Source organism: Pleurodeles waltl, chromosome 3_1 (genome assembly GCF_031143425.1).
Source record: "Pleurodeles waltl isolate 20211129_DDA chromosome 3_1, aPleWal1.hap1.20221129, whole genome shotgun sequence".
Lineage (NCBI taxonomy): Eukaryota > Metazoa > Chordata > Amphibia > Caudata > Salamandridae > Pleurodeles > Pleurodeles waltl.
In genome coordinates, this window is record NC_090440.1 from 1,025,536,468 (window position 1) to 1,025,555,205 (window position 18,738).

The following is an 18,738-nucleotide window of genomic DNA, read 5'->3' on the forward strand; positions in this document are numbered from 1 at the left end:
CAGGAAGCCATCTCCCAAGTCCTGGGAGTATGCCATCAATCCCAGGATAGAATGAGCCAGATCATAGCCATGTTGGGGGAAAACCAGAGGTTGCAGAGGGAATACCAAATGCTAGCAGATGCCAAGACCAAACCCACTGCCAGGATGTGACCCTCTCCTGTTTACTCTCCCTTGTGTGCCACTTAGGCACCCTGTTGACCGTTCAATGACATTACTCCATTTCCCAGTGGCCCATGAACACTAGACCTGTGCTACCTGCAGCTGTGCCATCTACTCTGGGGATATGATCTACCATGACCTTACTCATCACCTGTTTTCCACTGTAGGCACAATGAACACTAAAGATCACAGCTACTGCTTTTGTGTCTTTATTTGTTTGCATACAAATGTTTGGTCTGCAAAACATCATGTGGGTATGGCACCCTAATCCGACAGGCAGTGCAATGGACTGCAGAGGGAGGCATCCTCTGCAGGAAACACAGTACAACACATATATCCCAGGTTGGGTGTAAGAGAGTCACTAGTACAACCGCACACCAGAGTATATCCAATTATCCAACCTGCAACAATAACATGACAGAGACCACCATCAGGATTGTAGGCATGGTACCACACAAAGCACATATGCAGTTCATAGTTGTCATTTCCAGTGTTCCAGCCATTTAAACAGGGCACAACAGATATGACATGAGAACAGGAGAGTACAGGACACATAGCACAAAATAGGCCTGTCCATAGGAGATGTGAATCTTGCAACCTGCAGAGAGTACACATGGTAGAGATGATACATTTTCACACAGCACCTTACATGCATTCAGTCACCTCCCACAGCACACACATGGGGATAGGTACACTTCACAGCAACATTGATAATCCTAATCAGGACCATTGCCAGCAAACTATGTTGAAATAGTACACCTGCAAATACACACACAGCATACCTGAATGTTACTGGAAGTACTGATTGATGAGCTCTGCCCTGGAGTCAGCTGCACCTTCCTCATTTGCCTCCTCATCACTTTACACTTCTGCATCACCAGCCACTGATCCAGCTGCCTCCTCATCGTCAGCTAGTGAGGGTATCTGACATCTCAGGGCCAGGTTGTGGAGTATGCAGCAGGCATCTATGATCTGGCATACCTTTTGGGGACTGTAGAGGAGGGCACATCCACAGACATGCAGGCACCTGAATCTGGCCTTCAGGAAGCCAAATGTTTTTTCAATTACACGCCTTGTCCTGCTGTGGGCCTCATTGAAATGGAGTTCCCCTTCAGTGGCATGGTACCCCACTGTAATCTGAAAGGAGCCTGTGGCAAGAAAGTATAGCACTGATAGAACTTGAACTGTGGGAGGGATGGCATAAGGATTACGTTTAGCAGGCACTAGATCTGGCTCGAACTGGGAACATAGATCCATGATGGTCTGACGATTCAGACGATAGGTCTGAATGATATGCCTTTCCTACAGGGTTGCAAGGTCCACTAGCAGATGGTACTCTGGTGCATGTCTCAATATCCTCATGACAGGGTATCTAGGACAGAGAGGAGAAAGTGTGAAATGCACTCCAAACATGTTAGCAGAACATGTAATTATCGCACACACCTAACACTGTAGACATGCCGCACACTGCTGACTAATACAATATTGGCCATGCAGAAGTGGCATGCACTCCATTAATGCTGCACATTGCTGGCCCTGATCAATAGTATCTGACATGCATTGCATGTGTTGGGTTCCAAATGTGGTACACTTAGCTGTCCTGCACTGAACACGTATGTAGTCATGCTAAATACTTATACGGTTACACCGCCTCAGAGCTGACGTGCATCTGGACATGTGTGTCATATGACAACCAGCAATATAAGGCCACTATGTCATGCATGTCACATGTATGAGCCAAACCGATGTCACAACATAGGCTTACTCTGCCTTCTCGGGAAAAAAGTGTATGGCATACTTATTTTCATGCATAAAGGCATGATATAAGCATAAAATGGCAGCCACCTGTCCTGCAGCACTGGACAGATGGACATGACCTAAGACCGCTGACATATGTCGTCATGGCGGTAGGAGGTCGCAACAGCCGTGCAACTCCTCATTGGGTAACATTGCTGCCTATGGGGAACTGGAGCCAATGGCGATCAACGCTGGCGGTGACGGTCCTGTACATGGCGAACGTGAGCACCATTTTCCGCAGCCTTGCTCACATGACTCCTGAAACTCCTACAAGCAAGACCTCTATGATCTGAGCTGCTGTGTACTGTCCCCTGGAGCTATCATGCCACATCCTGCAGGTGATAGGGCCCCAGCCTCCACCCATGGAGAGCTTGAGAAGCTGGTAGAAGGGGTCCTACCCCTATATGGACAGCTGTATTGGGCACCAGAGGAACACGTGAGCCCAATGCATGGTCATGTGTGATAGGGGTGAGTGTGAGGCTGAATGGCATAAATGTTCCGGTCAGGGAGTACCTGCATGCAGGAGGCATGGTGTTTAGCTGTGTGAACAGTATAGATGGGTATGCGTGGGCTTTTGCTGTGTCTGCTGTTTATAGTTCACTGTGATTGGTATTCTGCCAGTCCACATAACTTTCGACTTCTGTCTGTGTCACCCAAGCAGGTCAATGACCATCAGAAGAAGGAGATCTGGTATGCCATCACCAAGCAAGTGCAGACCCTGGGGGTGCATGCCCGTCAGAGCACCCATTGTTGCAAGCAGTGGGAGGACCTGAGGCGCTGGGCCCAGAAGACCGTGGAGGCCCAGTTAGGATGTCCTCCCAACGAGGAAGGGGTGCTTGTTGGACCGGACCCCCCTAATGGTGTGCATTTTGGTCGTGGCCTACCCTGAGGTGGATGAGCGTTGAGGGCAGCACAACAGCCACAAGGGGGTGAGTACTGACTGCAACCTGGGACTTGGCTGGCATTAAAGGGGATTGGGTGCCTCAATGCAGGGAAAATAACATTGAAGTTAATGCTACATGTGTATCAACAATTGATAATGGGTACTAGGCACCCTGGCTGTGTATATGTTGTAGATGTGTCTCCCTTCTTTACTGTCAGTGGATGTACATCTCCATAGCTCCCCATGTCTGTAATGTGGAGATGCACTAATGTCATAGGCACATGTATGACTCCATCCCGACCATACAATGGATGTGAGTGTTAGTATCACCCTAAGCATTGAGTATGAGCAATTCAAGACAACTGCATTAGTAGTTCTAAGGTGTCAGTCCACTTCCATCTGTGTAGCCTATCTTGTATACGCAACTGCCTCACTCTCCTGATATTACTGGGACGATATAAATCATGTACTGGTAATGGTGTTGACACATTGTGGGACTGCCATTACAGCTCCACCAGAGGACTGGCCTTTGTGGGACATGAATAGCAGACTAGGTAATATATAGATGGTCTGCTGACTGTAGGATATGTGTCGGATGCCAACCTGAGGTACTGTAACATGTCGGATTGATGAGGTCTGATAGCACAGGTGATGCATTCCTAGAAACTATACTTATGGGGCTGTGGGCTTCCAGCCTATGGTTTGGTATTGGAGGTGGTAAGTTCCCTGGGAGATTCAGTATTTGTCAACATGGTTTGTACATGGCATGTAGGACATAGTCCTAGCAAGTCCTATGTTGCATTGCTGACTGACTGCCTACATCATGTGGTCATGGATAGTTGGGGGCACATCTGATGGCCTGTGACTATTTCAGCTTGCCTTGGCTATCAGGAAGTGGCAGATTAGGAGTGGTTTGCGTACTGCATGACACATGACGTGTTGCTGTGAAGGAAGATTCGTATTCAGTCACCTCAGGCTGCTTATGTGGTAGTGGGATATGTATTTGTTGTTATGGCAGTGGTGTTTGTTCATGTGTGCCTAATGCATGCAAATACATATATCACCTGAGATGTGTGTTGTCTGGCCTCAGTGACAGGTTTTTGCTGTTAGTGGGATGTTGTGTGTGAGGTTGGAGTCATCATGGTGCATAGTCCAACTGGTGTACCTGCATGTATGATGGCATTGGAAGTGGTCTATGTAGTGGTACGATTGTTCCTGATGTACATCTGTTGTGACAGTGCACTCATTGAATGTGTTTGGATGCTTTACATGTGGTACATGGGCCATTGCAGATGGGTAGTGATGTTTCTGTTGTGTGTCTCTGTGATGAGGTCAGACTACTAATATGCATATACCACAGATTCACATTGTACACATCAGATGTGAACTGTGTCTGACTAGTATAGGCTAAATTTGAGTACTCCTCCATAGTGCCAACAGTATACTGAGTGGCAGCCATTTAAGATGACAGGTAGGTATTGTGTGGTCTGCGAGTGGAATCGTCATCACTGTAATGGACATGTTACAGAGGACATGGACTTATCAGATGTTGTGCCTGTAGAGGTCTGATGTGTTGTGTTTTGTCAGCTGCACATCCAATGGTTGAAAGGGGTATTGAGGGGTAAGATGTGTATCCTGGCATACTATTGCTTCTACATCCAGAGATGCAATGCCAGCTAAAGAGCTTAGGTCGGCATCATGGGGATGAGTCTAGTAGTGCACTCCTACTTAGGTATAGCTGTAGGTGTGAAGGTTGGCAAATGGGTGTAGGTAGTAGTGACCTGTAATGACATGATGTAGGTAATGTGTATTGGCAAATGCGCTGTCCTAGCCATGATATGTATTGTGACAGATGTACATGTGTAGCTGTGTCAATGGTAGGTATATGTTAACCATTGTGCCCCCTGTCTCTCCCTCTCTCTCTTTCATTGTTGCATCAGCATCATCTGGCAAAGGAGAAGAGGCACAGGTGAGTGAGGGAGCAGCAGCCTACGGGACCCAGGAAGCTGGCACCGGTGACACCGAGGGACCCAGTGGGACGGAGGGTGAGGGGAGTGCCACAGGGGAGACCTGATCAAACACCTCATCCTCGGAATCCTCCTCCACTGGACACTCCCTGGTGGTGGCAGACCTACCAGGGACCACCCCAGCTCCATCTTTGTCTGCCACCCCCCTTACTATCACCGCCCTCCCTATCGCTCCCACCCAGTCGCCCATGTCTGCTCACCCAGGAGGGTGGGCGTTTCCTTCGCCATAGGCACCTCTGCCCTTGCCCCAGTCTGCCCTGGTGCCCTCAGTGAGGAGCCTATTGACCTTCTGAGGTCCATCTCTGTGGATCAGTCGACCATCGTGAATACCATCCAGGGACTGGCAGCTCGGGTCCAACAAAGCAATGTGTTCCTGGAGGGTATTCATGGTGCCATGGCTGGCCTACAAAGATCCTTTCAGGCTCTGGCCTCCTCTCTGATGGCAGCCAGTGTCCCTTTGTCTCCCACGTCCCTCCAACTACCTCTTCCCAATCCCATACCCCTCTTCCCATGCCCATCCAACACAAACGTACACACAGGCAAACATCCACCTCAACAGACCAGGTTAGCTCAGACAAATACAAGCACCACAAGACCCACCACTGGCATCCACACGTGCAACACCCACCTGCAGGCACATCCACTCCCTGCTCTGACTCCCTCACCACCCTCTCCTGCACAGACACTAACTCCAGACACACCTGCAGCCACCACACCGTCATGTAGGGATCCAGCCACCAGTCCCATCTTACCCACAGTCACCACAATTGCAGACCTGCAGACATCGACTGCAGTCACCACATCCGCACCCACCACCACAACCACTGACATCCCCACATGCAGCTTATGTACCATCCCTGCAGACACCACCCCAATAACAGTCACCCATCCACCGTGGCATCTCCCAGACTTCCTCCCCACCTCCTCCCAAAACACCTAAACACACGCACTCACCCACCCACCCAACAGACACCCCATACCCACAAGCATTCCACGCATGCACTTGCGCCCAAGACAGCCACATCTACACATCTGACAACCACTCCCTCTCCCTCCACTTCCAAACCCTTTTGCCATGACCACCTTTGTGTGTCTAAAAAGCATTTCCTCTTGGAGTTTACCATGTTCCCTACCTGTCCCCCACCCCATGAGACCCCTAAGTGTTCTGTGTCCCAGCCCAAGTCTGGCTCTTCCACCTCCAAGTCCTCCCCTGCCCTCCTGCTAGTGCCCATGCCCCTTCCCGCCAAGAGATCTGCCCCTCCCAAGCCCAAGGACACCCCAAAGCCCAAACCCAAGGAAACCCCCTCCCAAGCCCAAGCCTAAGGGACCCCTCCCAAGCCCAAACCCCTCTCTTCCATCCCCCCTAATTCCCAAAGTACCTGACTGCCCCCTTGAGGCCCCTACCCTGTGGAGGTCAGGAGTCACATTGGGGCACAGTGAGGTGCTATTTGTGCCTTGGGCACCAATGACTATGTACTGGCCAATGGCCTTCAATTTGTATATAGTTCATTTTAAATCTTAATATTTTAATATATAAGGTCCAAACTGCTATTGGTATTAATGGCACCATGCTTGTCCTGCCTTTCTTTGTACATGGATGTTTTGTGTTTGTGGGCTTTGGTTTGCATGTGTGATATGTGTGTGCGTGTTGGTTGTGCTACCTGTTGTGACAGGGCTGCATGTGTGTGTGGCCCTGCCATTACTTCCACTGTCATTGACATGTTTTGTCTGTAGGACATGTTTGTGTTTGGTACATGCATGTGTATAGCCAAATTGTGTATTGTTTGTGTTGGCATGTGTGATAGTGGTGCTGTGTGCCCTTGTGTGGTTGTTGTGTGTGCATCCGTGTGTGTGGTGTTGGCTATGTCCTATGCATTGTGTGTGGTGTGTACATGGTATGTCATATGGTTCGTTGTATGGCAGCGTGATACTGTTGAATGATATTGTGGTGTTACGTATTGTTGTAAATATGTGTTGTCATGTGGTGGTGTGCTTCGCGAAGTGCTTGTGTAGTTGTGGTTGTGATGTCGCTGTGTGAGTCAGTGGTGTTGTGTATGATTGTATTAGACAGAGGCGGTGCTGTTCGTGTGCAGGTTGCTGTGTGTGTGGCATGTATGTGTTGGCCGTGGTGCGTGTAGTTTGGGTGTGCATGTGTGTAGTATGTGAGTGTGTGTATGTAGGGGTGTGTGTGTGTGTGTGTATTCGTATGGGTGTGTGGTAACATGTGTGTGTGTCCGTTGCAAGCCGTTCCGGATGTGTGTGTTGTGCGTACATGTGTACTAATGCCTTTCACTCCAGTCTGTGCTAGGTTGTGTACATACGGTTGTTGTCTTCATCACTGGTTCTGAAGTTGTTGTGCGAGCAGGACAAGTGGGAGGATTTTGAGTTCAGGCTCCAGGGCGGCTCTGGGCACGTCTGTGTTCCTGAAGGTGAGTGTTTCCTTTTCTACAGTTGGTTTCTGCCAGGGTTTTTGGGGTGGTGAGACAGCAGCGGAAACCCTGGCGGTGTGCAGCCTCGTAATATGTCTGGCAGAAACATGCTCCCCGCTGGTCTGAAGGTGCCTACCGCCATCAGCGGAGGCCTGACGGCACTGGCAGCACTGGTGGTAGTTTGGCTGTGTTTCATTGAGAACACCGCCATGGTCATAATTTGGCAGTCTTCACTACGGGGCTGTCGGCAGTATGACCACCGCCACCAACATGGCACTCCTGAGACCGCCAAACTTGTAATGAGTGGCATTATATCTAACCTCAGCAGAGCCAAATGGTACTCTAATTTACATTTGAATACAAGATACCACCAGACAGATGTGAATAAACACAATCCATACATAAGGCCCTTCTCTGGGGAGTAGGAGTTCCAAAAGCCCATACTCATCTAAACAACCAAATCATACTAGATCATAATGCCAGTTTGAGGGGTATGCAGTAAAGAGTTTATGATTGTGGTCTCACTCTCCTCCAAAAAAAGTGTGAAACTTTGAAATACCACTTGGACTTTTTTGGATCTGTATTCTCAGGAGACAGGTCAAGCAATGACTCCAGGAAAGTGGAAGAGATAGTGCAGTTACTAGCCAGAAGGTGCTGGAACTAGAGTCTTGATTTTTCACTGTCTGATGAACAATGGATGAAAAGTTTTGTCTCCTAGCTGTGCTCACCAGTACAAACCTGGCAGAATATATTTGTGGTGCTATCATTGATGTTTGAAGACCAGCTGGCACAATCCCCGCTGTTTCCTTTGCAGGGCTAAGCCGAAGACATTCCACAGCCAACTAGAAAATGCACCTCATGAGCACAGGCGCTTATGAAAAGGAGGGTTGCAATGATAGATGCTGGTTGCAGGTTTAAAGGAATGGCTGGGAGCAGTAGTTTTCTGTGATGACACTGCAAACACATATGTTGTGCTTCTTCTGCAACACACAAAGAGAAATCTGGCGTCCTCTTCAAACATATCTAGCAAAGAAGGATTCATTGGTGGGTGACGAACAACCATCCTTACACAGAATGCAATGTGGCTTGGGGCTTGAAATGAGCAAGAGGCCTTGGAGTATTGACAATGAGAGCACAATACCTGTCACAGGACCTTCTCTAATAAGTACCAGTCTATTTCGGTAAACAGATGATGTTATTAGTATACTGCATGCAAGAGTCTATGTCAAAACCATAAGGGTCAATTCAGAAGGCAAAAAGAAAATAATGACTCAAATTAAAATCAGCCTCAATAATGCATAAAAATATAAACTGTGAGGGGTAGCAGCCAGAACCGAAATATAGTTTAGCAAATAACTCACATAAATCTGCTCACTTCATGAGCCAAGAAAAGACTAAATATAAATCAGCAATACAACTGAGTTGAAGTCTGCCTCCCTGGAAAGAGCCAAAAGATCTACATTTTAACCAGCAGACAGTCTGACATAGAGAATGTTCTGTTGAAAGGTAAGGATAATCTGGCACACATCCCTGAAAGGGCACATTTTATAGGTTTCAGACAGTGAAAAACTACACACGCAAAATGGTAAAATTCAGCATCATAGGGCTCTAGTAACAAGAGGACAAATAAGCTGAAAATAAGCAAGAATATGTGACACATCAAATATGAAACAATTTAGGGAACAAGTGCTTTGCACTGGAAAAGAGGAAAACCACAGTGGCATTTATGCAACCAGTGAAAACAGTACACAGTGCAGCTAAGGAATAACCCCTAAAGCAAACTCAGGCAATGGTCCTTGAATATGTTATACACTATTATTATAGGAATTAGTACCTTTGTTATTAGAGACCCCCAACATCACCAAGTCATTCACAAATCTTGATAATTATTTTTCCAATCTTACTAAACCATGAACCATCTGTTTCTCCTATTCCAGTCTCTCCCAACTTTTTAACTTTACTCTCATTACTAGTTATATTATTACATATATATTGTTAGAAATGGAGTCTCTAGTTGGCAGAAGTATTCACCTTTGTCCAAGTAGGGACCACAATCCTAGTCAAGGTAAATCACACACAATCCAACTTATCCTCTGCCCACCCTCTGGTAGCTTGGCACTGAAGAGGCAGGCTTAACTTAGAAGGCAATGTGTAAAGTATTTGTGCAATAAATCATGTAATAACACAGTGAAAACACCACAAAAATACACCACACAGGTTTAGAAAAATATAAGATATTTATCTGATTAAATTAAGGTCAAAACAATCAAGATTTGATAAGCACAAGTTGAAATATCACGTTTGCAATGTTAAGAAGAGTCTTAAGTCTTTAAAGATCAACAATTGTCTCTTGTGTGCACAAGGTACCTGGTTTGTGTCAAAATTACACACACAGAGACTACAGAGAAGGAGATGCATGGAAAAAGGAAGGTTTGCATCGGATTTGCAGCGGCACAGATGATGCATCGTTTCTTTCCATGCTGCAAGGGCTTTGCGTCAATTTACGCTTGCAGTCTTGGATCCTCATTGCGATGCTGGGTCTTTTGACGCCCAGGGATGATGTGTGGAAATCCTGGGCATGCAGGACGAAGTTACAGTCACTGCGGCGATCCGGTGGGCAATGCGGTGGAGTTTCTGTCGCACAACGGGCGCTGCGTTGTTTCTTCACTCAGGAAGTCAGGCTCGGCTGTGTGTCAGTACAAGTCTGTCTGCCAGGGTCCCAGTAGGGGGTTTGGCAGTCCCTTGTGCGAGGGAAGGCTACTAGCCTTTGAAATGTAAGTGTTCGGCCCCTCCACCCTTCCAGCCCAGGAAGACCCATTCAGTGTGCAGATGAGTGCAGGTGTGACTGAGTATCCTGTGTTTGTGTTTGTCTGGGTGAAATGCACAAGGGAGCTGTCAACCACCCCAGCCCAGAAGTGGATTGGAGACAGGCTGTAAGGCTAAGATGGATTTTAACTGCAGAGAAATGCTCACTTTCTAAAAGGGGCATTTCTAAAATAGTAATATAAAATCCAACTTCACCAATAAGCAGGATTTTGTATTACCATTCCGGCCATTCTAATTATGACCTGGTTACCCCTTTCTGATCAAAATCTACCACTCAAACAGTATATGAAGGCAGCCCTAGTGTTATTCTATGAAAGGAGCAGGCCTCACAGTGGTGAAAAACTAATTTAGGAGTTTTCCTCTACTAGGACATATAAAACACACATGTACATGCCCTGCCTTTTACCTACATAGCTCCCTGCCCTATGGGTTACCTAGGGCCTACCTTAGGGGTGACCTATACTTAGAAAAAGGTGAGTTCAAGGGTTGGCAAGTACTTTTGAGTGCCAAGTCGAAGTGGCAGTGAAACTGCACAGACAGACCCTGCAATGGCAGGTCTGAGACATGGTTAAGGGGTTACTTATGTGGGTGGCACAACCAGTGCTGCAGGCCCACTGGTAGCATTGAATCTAGAGACCCTGGGCCATGTAGTGCACTTTACTAGGGACTTACAACTAGATCAAATATGCCAGTTGGGTATGACCCAATGTTACCATGTTTAAGGGAGAGAGCATATGCACTTTAGCACTGATTAGCAGTGGTAAAGTGCACAGAGTCCTAAAACCAGCAAAAGCAGTGTCAGAAAAGTGGAGGGAGGCAGGCAAAAAGTTGGCGGATGACCACCCTAAGGCTTCCAGGTCTAACCTTTTTCCCCCCCAGATGAAAGTGGGGAGAGCTACACAACACTCAGGAGCTCTCATCGCTAAGACTGAAGTATCTGGAGAGACCATCAGCATTGGCGTGGCCAGTACCTGGGAGATCCTGCACCTTAAAGTCCATCCCCTGTAGGGAAATGGACCACCTCAAGAGTTTAGGATTTTCACCCCTCATCTGCATGAGCCATCTGAGGGGCAATAGTGTTAATAGTCTTCTGCTAATAAAGACTACTGGTTGATCTAGGCCCTCCTCATTCAGCTGTGCTAGAACCACCCCTGTGCCATACTCTGAAGCGTGTGTCTGGACGATGAATTCTTTGGAGTACTCAGGGGCCCTGAGCATGGGTGTTGTGCACATGGCTTCCTTCAGGGAGTCAAAGGCTTTTTGACAAGCCTCTGTCCAATTCACCAACCTAGGTTGCTTCTTGGATGTGAGTTCTGTTAAGGGGGCCACTAGGGTGCCATACCCCTTAACCAATCTCCGGTAATACCCGGTGAGACCCAAGAAGGCTCTCATCTCGTTCTGGGTTCTAGGTGGTTGTCAGGCCTAGATTGTCTCAATCTTGGTCTGGAGGGGCTGCACCTTTCCACTACCCACTAGGTGTCCCAAGTACACCACAGAACCCTACCCAATATGGTACTTACTGGCCTTGATGGTCAGGCATGCCTGTTGAACTGTAGACAGCTATGTCATCTAGATAGGCTGCGCAGAACGCATCCTTGCTAGCTAAGACCCTGTTAGCCAACCAATGGAAGGTACATGGGACATTTTTCAATCTGAACTGGCAGTGACCCTCAGGAGTAGAAAAAGCAGATCTCTCTTTAGCCCCCTCAGTCAAGGTGATCTGCCAGTACCCTGACGTGAGATCAAAGGTACTGAGGAACTTGGCAGTGCCTAGCCTGTCTAAGAGCTCATAAGCTCAGGGATGGGGTGAGCGTCCGTCTTTCTGACAGAGTTGAGACCCCGGTAGTCCACGCAGAACCTAAGCTCTGGCTTGGCACTGGGAGCAGCAGTCTTGGGAACCAACACCACTGGGCTGGACCAGGGGCTGCTGGGCTTCCTAATCACCCCAAGAGCTAGCATCTTGGCAACTTCCTCCTTGATGCTAGCCCTCACCTTGTCTGACACTCCGTAATTGTAGTTCTTTACAGGGGGACTGTCTCATGTGTCAATGCCATGGACGCACAAATGTGTGAGTCCAGGGGTGAGGTAGAACAGGTTCCAATAACTGAGAGCAGTCCCCTCTCTGATCGAGGGTCAGGGAGTCAGAGAGATTGACACCCTCCATGGACCCATCACCTTCCTTGGCAGAGAGGAGTTCAGGGAGAGGTTCACTCTCCTCTTCCATACCCTCATCTGTCACCAGAAGCATGCTGACCACAGACCTCTCAAAATGAGGCTTAAGCCAGTTCTGATGGACCACCCTTAAGGGGTTTCTAGGGGTCTTGAGGTCCACTAGGTAAGTGGCCTCCCCCTTCCGCTCCTTGATCTCAAATGGAACAGTCCAGCGGTCCTGGAGAGCTCAAGACTCTACTGGCTCCATTACCCAAACTTTGTCTTCAGGTTGAAACTCCACCAGGGTAGCCTTATGGTCATACCATTGTTTCATCACCTCTTGACTGGCCTCGAGGTTGGTCTTGACCTTCTTCCTGAAGCACTGCATCTGGTTGGGGAGGGCCAGCATGTAACTGACCACATCCTGGGAGGTTTTCTGGGAGCCTTCTCCCACACCCTTTCACTTTGCTTAGGGGTCCCCTGACAGGGTACCCATAAAGAAGTTCAAAGGGGCTGAACCCTACCCCTTTCTCGGGCACCTCTCTATAAACAAAGAGAAGGCATGGCAAGAGGACGTCCCACTTACGCCTCATGGCCTCAGGGAGGCCTGTGACATGCCCTTCAGGGTCTTGTTGAACCTTTCCACAAGGCCATTGGATTGAGGAAGGTAAGGGGTGGTGAACCAGTAGGTCAACCCACACACATCCTACATGGACTTCATGTACGCTGACATGAAGTTTGTGCCTCTGTCAGACACATTCTCCTTTGGGAATCCCACACGGGTAAATATCCCCATTAGGGCTCTGGTCACCACCAGTGCAGTCACTGTACTCAGAGGGATTGTCTCTGGGTAGCGGGTGGCATGGTCCACCAAAACCAAGATAAACCTGTTGCCTAGGGTAGTTTTGAGGTCCAAGGGACCAATGACCTCGCTGCTCACCCTTTCAAAGGGGGTGCCAATGACAGGGAATGGGACCAGGGGGGCATTGAGCCTTTTCCCTGTCTTCCTACTAGCCTGGCAGGTTGGGCAGGACCTACAGAAAGCATCTGAGGCCACCCGCTTTTGGGGCCAATAAAAGTGGGTGACAAGCCTGGAGAAGGTCTTGTCTTGCCCCAAATGTCCCACCAGGGGGATGTCCTGAGCCAGAACCAGTAGGAAGGCCCAGTAGCACTAGGGGACCACCAGCACACGTGCTGCCCCAGCCCCAGGCTTCTTAGGCTCGCTGTAGAGGAGATCATTCTCCCAATTTATATGGTGATCGCCTGAGGCTTTACCTGCTGCTTGGGCTGCGGCTTGTTGCCTCAGACCCTCAAGAGTGGGGCACTCATCTGTGTTTTGCAGAATTCCTCCCTGGCTGGCCCAACCTCAACTTGCCAGCAAGCTAGGCAGGTTGCCCAGGGCAGAAATGTCCTCCCCAGTTGGCTCAGGGGCCTCTTCCTCAGTCAACCACCGTGGGAACTTCCAGGGGTCAGTTTCCCGTGCCCCTTACCCCTCTCCTTGGCAGCTGTGTGGACCATTGTTCCAAGCTCCAGACGCCCTTGACTCCCTTACCGGGCAGCAATGGACCTTGTGGTCATGCAGACCCACTCAGGCAAACCCAACATATTTCCAGATGGGACCTTAGCTCTGCCTCCTTCGAGGTAGCATGCTCAAGGTCATTGCCTAACAGACAATCTACAGGCATGGCAGGACTCACAGCTACTTTCAGAGTACCAGACACCCCCACACTCAAAGAGAACCCGAGCTACCGATAGGTGGCTCTCACAATTGTCAGCAACTATGATCTGGTGGAATGTATTGGGGATGACCTGCTCTGCTGATACTGCTGTAGTCGTACTGGCTCCTGTGTCATGCAGTGCCTCCACCCTTTGCCCATTAATGGTGACCCACTGCCTATACTTGGAAGTATTTGCAGGCATGTGGGCTTTTGGCACTATTTCCTCATCTCCCAGGGACACTAGAGTTACCTCTATCTGCTCCCCCAAACTATCTGGGACTACTTCCTCCCCGAGCGCTACACTAGCCAACCCAGGTATCTGCCCTCCAGTGGGGGGCTATGCCCTCTTTGGACACTTGAAGTTGTCCTTGCAGTGACCAAACTTGGTGCACTCTATGCATTGGGGGTACAAACCTCCCTTTCTTCTTGTAAAGGAACCCTGACTTCTTCTCAGAATCAGGTTGGGACTGGTTACCACTACCTCTCTGGGAATTATTGTGGTGGCCTTTTGAGAACTCCTTATTTTTAAGTTTTTCTCCCCCTCTTTCTTCTGGTGGGAACCCTGATCACTTTTGTGGGTGCCCCACAATACATTTTTGGGCAGGGTGTCCCTCCCATATACAATTTTGGACACACTGGTGCTAGCCCAGAGGTCCACCTCCTCAGCAAGCTACCTAGGATCAGTCAGCTTACTGTCAATCAAGTGCTGGTGCAACTCTGTAAACTAAACACTGAGCATATGCTCTCTCAGGATCAAATTATACAACCCTACATAATCATTTACTTTACTGCCCCGCATCCATCTATTCAGTGCCTTGCTAGAAAAATCAAAAAAGTGTGCCCAACTTTGTGTGGAGCATTTGGTGCTGTCCCTGAACCTCTGATGGTACTTTGCAGGGGTCAGCCCAAACATGGCAATTAAAATGGCTTTCATGAGTGGGTATGTGTTCTGGTTTTTCCCTTCTAGTGTGAGAAGTGTCTACCTCCCAGTTGCAGGTACATGTTTCCACAAGCCCGCCCGCCCATTGGTCTTCAGAAACATCATCGGCTCTTAGTACAACTTAATAGGCAGCAAACCATTTGTCAATGTCATCTCCCATCACATAATTTGGCACCACATCTTTGGACATACAAATCTTTTTGTCTCCAGCAGGTCCTGTATGGATGCTGCCACCATCACTGCTGGACTCAGACTGCTTAGACTTGAGGTCCAGCTCTTTTAGACTCAGTTCATGAACCAGAAGTAGTTTCTTTTCAGTCAAGGCTCTTTTAGCCTCAGCTTGTTTGGCTGCTCTCTCAGTCTCTCTTTCTGCTCTCCTCTCCTCTGTTATGTAGCCATTTTAGCTATTGTTTTATACACATTATTTTAGCACACTAGACCTGCCGCTGTGCACTTTACCCTAGATATATTTTATTTAAATGTGTTATATTATGTTAACATTAGCCACATTTGCAGTCTTGTTTTATTTTCTCTATCTAGCTGTTCTACACCTAGGTCAGCACTGCGTTCTTAAACAAGACATTTCTTTCACTCTGTGTTTTTCTCAAGGCTGCAGTAAGATAGGGTGCCGGCAAAAGTGGTATGCTTTGTCACCAATGTTCACAGAAACATACATACTCTTAAGTGGGGATCCTTTCTTGGAACATCAGATGTTTTATTATAAAAACACTACTTTGACCCATATACGTTAGAGGGAGATTCCAGCCAGATAACCAAAACTGTATGCTGATTGCTGATCGCTTCGCTACAGCTGCTTATGTAGATTACAGGCCTCTTGCTCAGGTATGAGGGATGATGTCTTCCTAGGGGGAAACTGGAAGGCAGAATCAGAGCTTAACATGCTGTGCTCTAACATAGCTTAGGTAGGAAATATCCCTACAAACCTTAGTGACAGTATGGTAGCATCATTCTTGTGTTTTGCTCCCTTTGTCACAATTTTAATCTTATTGTGCTTCATCGTCCTAGTTATTGCATTACGTGCTTTATTATCTAAGATGCAGTTACTTCAATAAAGCCTTATTGAACTTTACTCTGCCTCTCGTTGTTCTTGCATATGTGAGACTAATGTACCTGAGAGAAACGGATGAGATCTGAGTGACCACAATTCCCCTGAGGAGTCATGTATGTCATGCGTCCTTGCTCTTGGGTAGAGACAAGGCACTGCTAGTTAGCCGGAACAAACACAAATTAGGCCGACCGGGGTCACATGGTGCAGGATCAGACTCAGTACCCCGTAGTACAGGTGATTCTGCGCCTTAATCCGTTAGTCTCATTAGGATAATCAGAACCTACGCAACACCTCTATTTTCAATCTTGCCAACTGTAACTGGAATTCCCTCTCCTCTCACCTTCCCTCTGCGGTCAGGCCATGATTGGAGACACTGCTCCCTGCTTTCTCAGGGGGCACAAATCCAGGAGTGTCATCCCCTACTGATGGTGGCAAATTCTCTGGGGAGCCATCCTTTGGTCCCTCCACTTCAACATCCTCTTGTGAACGGGCTTCTGCCCAGGCCCTGAGCGCCTCTTCCCTGGAGGCTCCTCAGGTAGATACTCCCATCCCCAAGCAGAACCCTTTCAGCTGGCTCACAGTGTACATCTCCAGCTTACCTAGCTCAAACTCTCCAGCTCCTCCTTGAAACCTAGCCAGAGACATGTTGTTGAGGATTAGATTAAAAATGTCAAGCAGAAAAAAAAATCAAATTGACCTTTAACTGTGGGTAGGTAGTGTTCACATAGCTATTGTATGTTACCGCACATGCACAAGTCCAATCCTCACCGCTGATTACCAGTTTTAGAAATGGGGTCTCTAGTTGGCAGAGGTATTCACCTTTGTTCAAGTAGGGACCACAATCTTAGACAGGGTAAGCCACACACAATCCAAATTATCCTGTGCCCACCCTCTGGTAACGGGATTCTCATTCCTGTCACCTGTATGTGACACACCTGCCCCCCCTTGCCACTACCATAGAGCCCCTAGAAACGCCCCCACCCCCAAACCCTGAAAACCGATCCCCCATCCCCCCTTCCCCAAATCTCCCTGTAGGCCTCCCAGCTCCCCCCTCACCATCCCCCACCCACCCCTCCTCCATACATGTCCCCTTAAGCCCCAACCCCCACATTCTCATGCACCCATACACCTACATGCACACATGCATTAATACACTCAGACACAAATCCCCCTTCACAAACACTCACGCACACCCCCATGCACTCACATAATCACACAATCACACACACACCCCTCTCCCCCGCTTCCCTATTCCGTTGCGCTGCTCTGGAAGGGAACAGGCTCCTTGGATGCTGCTCCACCGGCATGGCCGCGTCTCCATACACCGCCACTCCCATAACGGCATCACTGTAAGCGTGGCTGTGTCTGGACTGACATGGCGGTGAGAGTGGAGCAGTATCTACCCCCCCCCCACTGACCACCAGCATTGTGAGACTCCATGCGTTGGAATATGGCTGGATGCCTGCTGCCGCCACTGGCGGTCTTCTATCGACCGTCAGCATGGTCAGCGGCGGGCAATCCCTCCATGTTCATAATGACCACCAATGCCTCTTTCAACTTACTAGTGATTCTCCTGGTCCCATCCCCAATGTTCCTCCAATCATTGTCTGAAACGGAAAAAAAAGAATTAAAATTGAGGGGGGACAAACCAGAGGGAGGGCACTAGAAACAAAGTAAATACTTTTTTTCATCCCAGGATTGTGTTGCGGAAGAAAAAAAGGCAGAACAGGAGGTCCAGCAGGTGTTTGTGGGGGATAGGGAAGACCACCAAATGAGTAGACGTGTCGCAGACACCAGGAGCAGAGAGGATCGGGCCGCCACTGGTGCAGGGAAGCAAGAACCACACCTGCAATTTTTCCCTGGGGTATATAGTAAAAACCTTTGGGGACATTTACAGGCAAACTTGTCATTAAAGCAATTCTGTTAACAAGTTTCGCCTAAGGATCTAAAGAAAATAAGCACCCGAAGGAAAACTGTGTAAGGAGTTGGGGAAACCGAGTGCAGGCAAACAAAATTATTTTTTTCTTAAGCCTGTTATTTTCCCTGAGGCATAGGAAGGAAAAAATAGAAGTGACAAAAAGGAAGAAATAATTGAAAAGTGAGCATGGAAAAGCTCAACCAAAAGGAACAGAGTAATACTTGACTTGACTGCTGCCTTTCTCATTTCTGAGGAACTCTGGTTGGGGAAGCTGTGTCCTGTGAAGAAAAAAGACAGGAATTAAAGACTGAAGAGGCAAAGTACCAGTGATAATGATCCCTGTATCTGAGATTTAATGGAGAAAATTTTAACAAATGAAGCAGTCAAAGGAGTGCCAAGGCAAAAAGCGTGATTGGTTGTCTTAGTTTTGAACCATACAATATTTGAATACCCATGCCTGGGTTACAGCCTGGTATGTTTGCTAGAAGGAACCAAAGTTTTAGTTTCAAGCAGTTTGTCTAAAGGAAGATCATATTCCATTTCAAATTCTTCAAGTAAGTTTTCTCCCAACAGAATGGATATGTACACACTATCTACCAGACCACATGAAGAGGACGATGTATATATTTAAGACCTTCTGAAACAGAAGAGGGACGTGTGTGCATATATAAAATACTTATAATTGACAGATATTCCCTTAGCAAACTAGTGTGTGTATTTTCTATGAAATTTTCATTAGAACTCTATCCGTGATCCAAATTCTATCTCTTGTAGTATTACTATATTGTAAAATATTTGTGTTATTTGAAGCATGCCTAATC